Consider the following 8,751-nt stretch of genomic DNA (forward strand, 5'->3'; position numbering starts at 1 on the left):
TTCCATTAATACCTCACATGCTGAGAAAATAACACAATCTCAGTATGAACATTTGCATAGTCTTGATGGTAATTATTCAAGGGAATGGATCAACAAGATTGATATTTGATATTGATTCCAAGTGAAATAAATGGCCAGTATTTAATTCATTAAACACTGGTTGTGCCAATCGATCTTTATGAGAATTTTAAACCTGTTCAAATTTTGTCTGTTCCGACTTAATAGTAATCAATATGCCAAAGTATTTTTTTGCAGGAGATTCTTAAAATGAAATCGGTGTAAAACATAGTTAACAGATATTTGTCTCATTTGTCAGTAAAGAACAGATGTTTTTCACCTGCAATAACACAGTGCTAATTTTATTTCGTTTTTGGTTGCCGTGGTAAAGCTCATGTCACAGCCCATCTTCATTTCAGACCTGAAAAAAAATGGCATCATTCCTGCTTATAAAGATGAAAGGATTCTGTTCAGTGTCCACTATTAATAAGAATGATGTTACTCATTACTGTAGGATTTGTGTTGTGTCTTTGTTCCTAGTACGTTTGTTTGATCGTCAAGTCGTTTTCAATATCCCCTTTGACTCTGTTTGCCTGTTAACTCTTTCTGGCTGCCTCTGAATAAACTCTGTTACCGAAAAGTCGGTGTCTCGCCTGAAGTCCCTGACAGAAGGCCAAACCACTTAACATGGAGCTAGCCAGAGCTTCTTCTCCTCACGATGACCATTCCAAGGCTTGGTGGAGGAACCTCGCCGTAGTCTTACTCCACCTCTGAGCTCCGCTCCTCCTACCACCAGCTTGGCCCCGGTCTACAGCCCCTCTCCCAGCTCAAGGGTAAGGCCATCCAGTGGGCCAAATTTGTGTTGTGTCATGGAGGTGACCAAGTCTTCACCGGCCATCTCCAGGAGGTGTTTGAGCTGCCAGTGGTTGATTCATCAAGCCAGGAGAAGCTCCTACGACTACACCAGGGCCAGTCCTCCATTACCGAATACATCCTTCAGTTCCATACCCTGGCCCGCTGAAAGTAACTGAAACAAGCCAGTTCTGATCACCACCCTAAGGCAGGGGCTGGAACCCTCGCTCCGCCTGCACTCCTCCGGGAACGACGACTCCTGAGTCGTGTCCCCTTTTCCGTCAGCTCAATCAATGGTAAGCGTCTGTGTCGAGGGCTAGTCAGACACGTCACCGCCCCTGTTCGTCTTGAGATTCGCCTCTTACACAGAGAGGACATCTAGTTGCTAGTCCTCAAACTACACTGCCGAGATCATCCTTGAGTGACTGGCTGGTGCTACATGCCCCTACCCTAAGTTGTGAGACAGGAAGGGTGACCCGGTGGGGGCAGGACTGCTTTGGCTAATGCCTCCCTGCCAAGCCATCACGTAGGTTCCCCATTTTTTGGTCCCCCAAATTTCCCTTCCAAGCCACAACCAAAGAAAGCTCTGTTGAAAATATGTGTGGTATTGTTTACATTCTTTAATTCATTTTATATATATTTTAAGTTAGTTTAATAGTGTGAAGAGTTAAAGTACAGTTAGTTTTTAAAAGGTATAAGGGGAGGGTCGTTAGACTTAGGTTAGAAGCCTTCTGATTGGTTGGAGTATATGAGGTCATTTCATTGGGTTAACCCTTTCATGCATGAATTATGAAAAAAATGGTCTAGATTTTTTTTGGATTGATTTTCTTACTCAAAATGAACCTAAACTTGAAATTCAAATAAAAAAAAAAAATGAAAAAAAAATTATAATAATAATTTTATAATGGGATTTAATACCCTCTGATGCATGACGTCCACATACGTGGACAGTTGGTTTTTAGGGTGTACAAACTATATTTTACAATATTTTCAACTACTGTCCTGGAGGACTGAGTTTCTCATTAACAATTTCTGCCAAATGGATTGACCTGGGGATAAATCAGAACGTCTTAAAATCACACCTATGGGCCTAAAATGATATTTATATATTATAGGACGAGATTTTAGCAGCAGAGATCAGTTACATATTTAACAAGTAACCTTTGGAAGGATCTTCCCTGGAACAAGCTAGCTCCACTAGCTCGTGGAGTTCCAGCTCGTGGTGGTGGTGGTGTTTCAGTGGAAAAAACAGACACAGAAAAAGATGTGGCAGAGGCAGAAGCCGGTGAGGGTCGGCGCATGAACCCAAAAGCAGGAGCACCAGCAGCGGGTGGAAGGTGCTCTGCATCGCCGTGGATTTTTCGCCTGCGATTAGTTAGATTCATTATTGAAAAATGGCCTGCTGGCTCTGGAAAAATTGCCGTGTTGGAGTCGTCTGTGATATAAAGACTGCTGCAACTGACCTGTTTAATAGAATTAAATGAAAAATACCATAAAGGATTAAAAAACATTGTAATTAAATAGTACAAATACTAATGCTAATCCCGTGTTTCCATAACAAATATACATCACAGGTCAACATACTTACAACAATTCATCATGCATGAATTATGAAAAAAATGGTCTAGATTTTTTTTGGATTGATTTTCTTACTCAAAATGAACCTAAACTTGAAATTCAAGTAAAAAAAAAAAAATTAAAAAAAAATTATAATAATTTTATAATGGGATTTAATACCATCCGATACCTCTGATGCATGACGTCCACATACGTGGACAGTTGGTTTTTAGGGTGTACAAACTATATGTTACATCAAATTTCATTTTTTTTAACACAGATTTGTTCAACACACTTTCCTCTACATGCTAATGTTTTTTTGGGACTGATTTGGCCTTCTTGGGTAGAAGTTTTTAACAGATATGCCTGGAGTATTCAGCACATGTTCAGCACCGTCAGCCATCTTGACTTAATGATGTCATTACACAGTTAACATTCCAAATACAAGATTATACATATTGTTATTATATTGCTCTGAGTCTACTGTCACTGCCCCTATGTGGTTTGGAGAATATTACTATGATAATGCGAAACAAAATGAAGTTTAATGAACTGTCCACGCATGTGGACACCATGCACGAAAGGGTTAAAGGGACAGCCAGTCGTGGCTTGAGTGGGAGTGTTTTAGTATGTTTTAAATATGAGCCGCGAAACTCAGGTCGGCAGAAATTCTACCGGTGTGATTTTCTCTAATTGTGGGGTTAAGCTCCTCAATTAAACCGCACTGAAACCAGCATTTGTAATCCGTAGTGATGGCGAAATGAAGCTTCATGAACCCTCGAAGCTTTCCAGCCAGACGTGTTGAAAAAAGGTTCACTACTCGAAGCGTCGTTCGCTCTCTAGTGACACCTGCAGGTCAATAAAAATACGGTGTAAGAAAGATTTTCTCGGGACAGTGAATTTGTTAAATTTGTTGTGGTGCGCAAGGCCTGCTAAAATAACATGCACACAAACGTATGGTGGAAGAAAACGTTTCTCCATTAATTCAAATTTCATAGTAGGCGAATACACTGCAAAAAAAGGGGGTCTTCAAACAAGATAAAAAACACACAAAATAAGGGAAAAAGTACTCAAAACAAGTGAAAAAATCTGTCCATGCAGCAAGATAATTTCACTTGGTAAGATTTCTTAAATCAAGATTTTGGGAAGACTTGTTTCTAGATTTAATAAAGGCATTTGGAAGGCTTAAAATAAGACAAATATGCTCATTCTAAGCCGAAATGACTTGAGATTCAACTTTTTCTAGCCCTGAATGAAGTGAAATATACTAAATGCAAGTTTTAATACCTTGAAAAGCAACTTTTTGCAACCTCAAAATGAGTGAAACATACAGAAAACAAGCATAATAAAATACTGGTGTTAAGATTATACATCTTGAAAAGCAACTTTTTGCAACCTCAAAATAAGTGAGATGTACTGAAAACAAGCATTTACATTTTACTTCCTTTGGGAAATTAAGCCCAATATTAGTAAAGGAAAAACTAAATGTAGACTAACCCGAATATTCCAGAATGACTGAACTCTGTCTTAAACCAAGATCCATGATGATCTTGAAACAAAGCATTTTTTTTACAATCTACATAAAAAAACAACCAGAATGACTTGTAAACATATTCACCATTTATTATAACCACTCTTTGTTCACACAAAAGCACAATTCTCAGCTCTTATGAAGCAGCATTTTCCAACATTGTATCCTGAAATACAGGCTTTGAATAAATCTCTTCACATTTCTCAGTCCTTATGAAGCAGCATTTTAGCATGGTATGCTAAATACAGGATAGGTAAAACTTAAGGGATACCCCACTCCCAGGTGAAATTGAGCCTTGAAATAGTAACCTTAGAGTACAGCAACTACTTTAAAATATAGGTGACAATTGCTTTGCTGAGCACATTTGCTGTTAAGGTGGTTGGCAACGCAAAGACTGTTTAAGACCCTGTCTTGTACCTTCAGAAGCGTCCTCTCTATTATGATCTTTGATGGGTCAGATTCAGACAGTGGCTGGGTTACCTGAAAAACGTTTCTGCTCACTTGCGCAACTCCAGGGACTATGGCGAGTGACTCAATTTCGCTTGGGATTGGGGTATATGTTTAAGACAAACAACTTAGATTTACTGGGTCCCCAGTAATATAAACAAATAAAATTCTCAGCCATTATGAGGTAGCGTTTTTCCAACATTGTATCTTGAAATATAGGCTTTGATTAGGTAAATCTTAAGGAATACCCCACTCCCAGGTAAAATTGAGCCACTCACCAAAGTCCCTAGATTTGGATAAGTGAACTGGAGTTTTCCAGGTGACCCAGCCACTGCCTCAATTTCACTTTGGGGTGGGGTATTGGTTTAAGACCAACACCTTAGATCGACTGAACAATAATAAAAAAAAAACGCAATTAACTAATAAAACAATGCAATAGTAACATAATTAGTAACCGACAACTGACAGATTTACTTCTCAATGAATGCTTTCCACTCAGCCATTGCTTTTTTGTATGAACTAGTGGCATCTCTCTCGTGGAGGGCGTCACCAATGACCTCCGTTTGAATAACAGAGAGCAGGGTTGCCACACATTTGGGGTACGTTAAGTGCAATGTATAATAGTACACCATCAACACCAAAATCCCTTCTGAAAAATCTTCTTGCTTGAGGGTTGTCACAGGTACGTTACCAACAGCCAGGATGGTAGTTGAGCCATCAAAGAGGAGAACTGGGGAGCAGAGAGGACGCTTCCGCAGGTAGAGAACAGGGTCTTCGTTTGACTGGAACAGAAAACAAGAATGTGCAGAGAGAGAAGAAGGAAAAAAAGGTTAAACATCCGGCAACCATTGGCTTGAGTCCCCAAATGAAATTCCTGTATAAAAACTTGCAGATTTTAAGACTTAAAGATTCTAAAAACATCATTACTTTACAATAGGGGAGGAAGGAATGCATTAAGTATGATTCCTACAACTTTTAAGCTCATGTCTTTCTGCATTTCATCAGAATTATTACGAGTATGGCTGAAAGGATGCAATTTTCGGCCAGCTCAGAAGTTATCCAAGTGTCAAAAACAGCTGACTGCACTGGGTAACAGACATATCATGTAATAAATGTAGTATAGCTTAATAACCGACAAGCTAATGCAAAGTTGTAGATTTTTTTGTGGTTTTGTGAATTAATGAATTTGCATAAATCTGGAAAAATATTTGCTTACCTTCAGGATATGAATAAGTGCCTCACTGCAAGCCAGCTTCTTTGGTGGCAAAACGGATGAGGGGAAGAGGAGTGGCAGTGCATTGAAGAGGGCCAGTGTGAAATCCACTAAAGAATAGAAGGACTGGTCAGAACATACTAATACATGTAAAAAGGGCTCTACAATAACACAAGCAAACTTGAAATTTCAGTTTGGTTGATAGAAAAGAAAATGTACTAGGCATTAGTCTGGTGATGGGAAAGGGTTCATTTAGAGCCCTGCATGTACATATAAATATGAAACAGTAACTTACCACTGCGAACATCCAAAGGAAAAGGGGGTTTGAGGACTTTCTTCCACACGCTGTAGAACTGCGCCTTTGTGCAGAATTCTGTCCATCTTCCTTTTACTTCCTCGATGTATCTGCGGTTAGTGCCATCTACTATGCGCCGTAGCTCATCCATTGCCTGAAACGTCGTAAAACACTTAATAATGTGTTCAAAACCCTTACAAAATACACAGTAAGAGGTTCAGGTAAGACGAAAAAACAAACACACATTTAGAACATCTTTAAAGCATGGATATGCATCAAGGATTTTTGCAGGTCGGTCTTCTTCCTTGGTAACATCTGAATCAATGAAGGCCCGTCTGGCCTCAAACTCAAGGTCCAAAATTTGCGCCACATCATTTTGATTGGGTTTTGCATTAGGCTTGTTGTACATGTTGCTCAAGGTTTTGTAGTGTCTGGCCTGCATCTTCAGACTGTCGAGGCCCACTTAAATGACAATAAACAAAGACATTTTAATGTTATCATCACCACAGGGGAAACGACACATGATTAAAATACAAATAATTATGTTTTGCAAAACTTATGAACAACGATGACAGGCTGAGATGTGCACTGAGGAGGGCTTACCAGCAACATCTTTTGCAGGCATGGTTGGTGAAGCAATCATAGTCATGGGTGCAGGTGAGGAAGAGTTGGATGATGGCGTGGATGCTTTGGTGCCACTTTTTGCCTTCTTTGGCACAGGGGGATCTCGTGGTGGGGACGCTTCTTGAGGAAATAATGGGGACAAAATATACATATTATGGCCTCGTAAACTAGCCCCACCTGCAAGCGGCCAAAATTATTTTTGCCTGCGAGTGGGTCTTGCCTCAGACAATGCCCAAATGCCCTGAATCTGGCAAACCAATCACAACACAGGGGATTTGTTTTAAATCTTCGGATGCAAATCGGACGGGGTTTTCAGGGAGTGACGACAAAACGTTGGCAAATAGGCATAGACACAGTTTGAAAAACAGGTTGTTCTTATCAACAATCTTCCGATGCCTCATTGATCAGGGCCAAACTAAATATTCACATTTAGTCTTGCTTGACAGGCTATATATATTTTACACTAACACACACACAAGTAATTATGTTTTGCAAAACTTATTAACAAGGCTGACGGGCTGAGAAGTGTGCTGAGGAGGGCTTACCGTCAACATTTTTTGCAGGCATGGTTGGTGAAGCAATCACAGTCATGGGTGCAGGTGAGGAAGAGTTGGATGATGGCGTGGATGCTTTGGTGCCACTCTTTGCATTTTTTGGCACAGGGGGATCTGGTGGTGGTGACGCTACTTGAGAAATAATGGGGGGAAAAATATTACACACCATTATTAAAATGAATACAACCAAAAATCAGGCATAGATTAAGTACAGTGCAACTTTGGTTCAACAAAGAACAAATAAAACAAAAATAAAAATAGTTTCATGACTTGACTATAGTCATTGTTAGTTTTGCACACCTGCACTGGAGTTGTCCTCACTGAGGTCATCACTGCTCTCCAGAATGACAGTATCAGCCGAGCCGCTCGTGTCTGTCAAATCCGTGTCAATGTCGCTGTGGTCTGCACTGAAGAGAGTCTTTGCTGCGCCAAGAACGGAGCCCTGCCTCTTTCTTGGGGATCTCATATTCTGGAGTCGCTTGAACATTTTGGTGTAGACGGCCAGCTGTGGTGAAAGAATGTTAGGTAAGTAGTCTGTTTTTTGTTTGTTTTGTTTACCTGTTCGTGGTTCGTTTTGGTTTAGTAGAGAAGAGCAAGTTTATTTGCCTGGCACAAAAAGTACTACTATATACTACACATTTCAACAAAAGAAACAGTCATCCACAAAGTTAATGGTAATCCAACAAGGTGTCAAATACCCTGATAAGATTAGTGGTAGAGTGAAAGGGTTTCAGTGACCTGAAAGATTCACTATTAATTTAGTGCAAGAATGAGTCCTCATATGACAGAGTGGTATGGCACATCAGCAAGTAGTACACATTCCAATTGCACAAGACAGAGTCCTAATGCACAGTCCAGGTAGATAGCTAGTGCAGTATTCCACCCACACACACACCCACAGCCACAGCCACCCCCCCCCCCCCCCCACACACACACACACACACACACACACACACACACACGGTGGTGGGTAAGAGCTTGTAGAAGGAGGTAATTTAGACATTACCAAAGAGATAGAAGGCAAAGAGATACATCTTTAAGAAAACAAGATAAAGATAACATTACTTACATATGGCATATTTGGATCAGCATCACGTAGCATGGGGTAATATTCAGTAATCTTCTGCGACATGACTTTCACTTCCAGTTTGGAGGGGTAGCTTGCTTCTTTTCCCATTGGACTTGCGCGCAGGATTGCAACCATGCTCGTTATGGTGTTTCTTATTAGTCTGCAACACAGCTCCTTCGACATCTTGAAGCCCCTTTCCTTCCCATTCCGAAGGAGTGCGAAATACTGACCCCGCACCAAATCCAATTCAGAGTCGGTGTACACGACATATTCTGGAGGGTCTGGCATTTTCATCTTCTTCTCATCAGATATGGGAGTGGAGGTTTGAGGTTGGCACAGTTGCACAGAAGTAGTTGAGGAGGGCATACTCCTGTATTCACGACAAGCACTTGCATCTTGGTCCGTATCTCCAGACTATTAGGATTACGCAGGATGTAAACAAAATGCATGGGGACAATTAGAAATACGGTTAATGTTTAACACAATTTAATGTTCATAATATACAAAGATAGATAGATCTGATGTAACTTACATTTTCATTGATAAAATCCCAAAGTGTTCTCCTTCGAAGGAAATTTTCAGGGCCAGGGAAAAGGTCTTGCAAGTCCTCCC

This window comes from Sprattus sprattus (assembly GCF_963457725.1).
Source record: "Sprattus sprattus genome assembly, chromosome: 9".
NCBI lineage: Eukaryota > Metazoa > Chordata > Actinopteri > Clupeiformes > Clupeidae > Sprattus > Sprattus sprattus.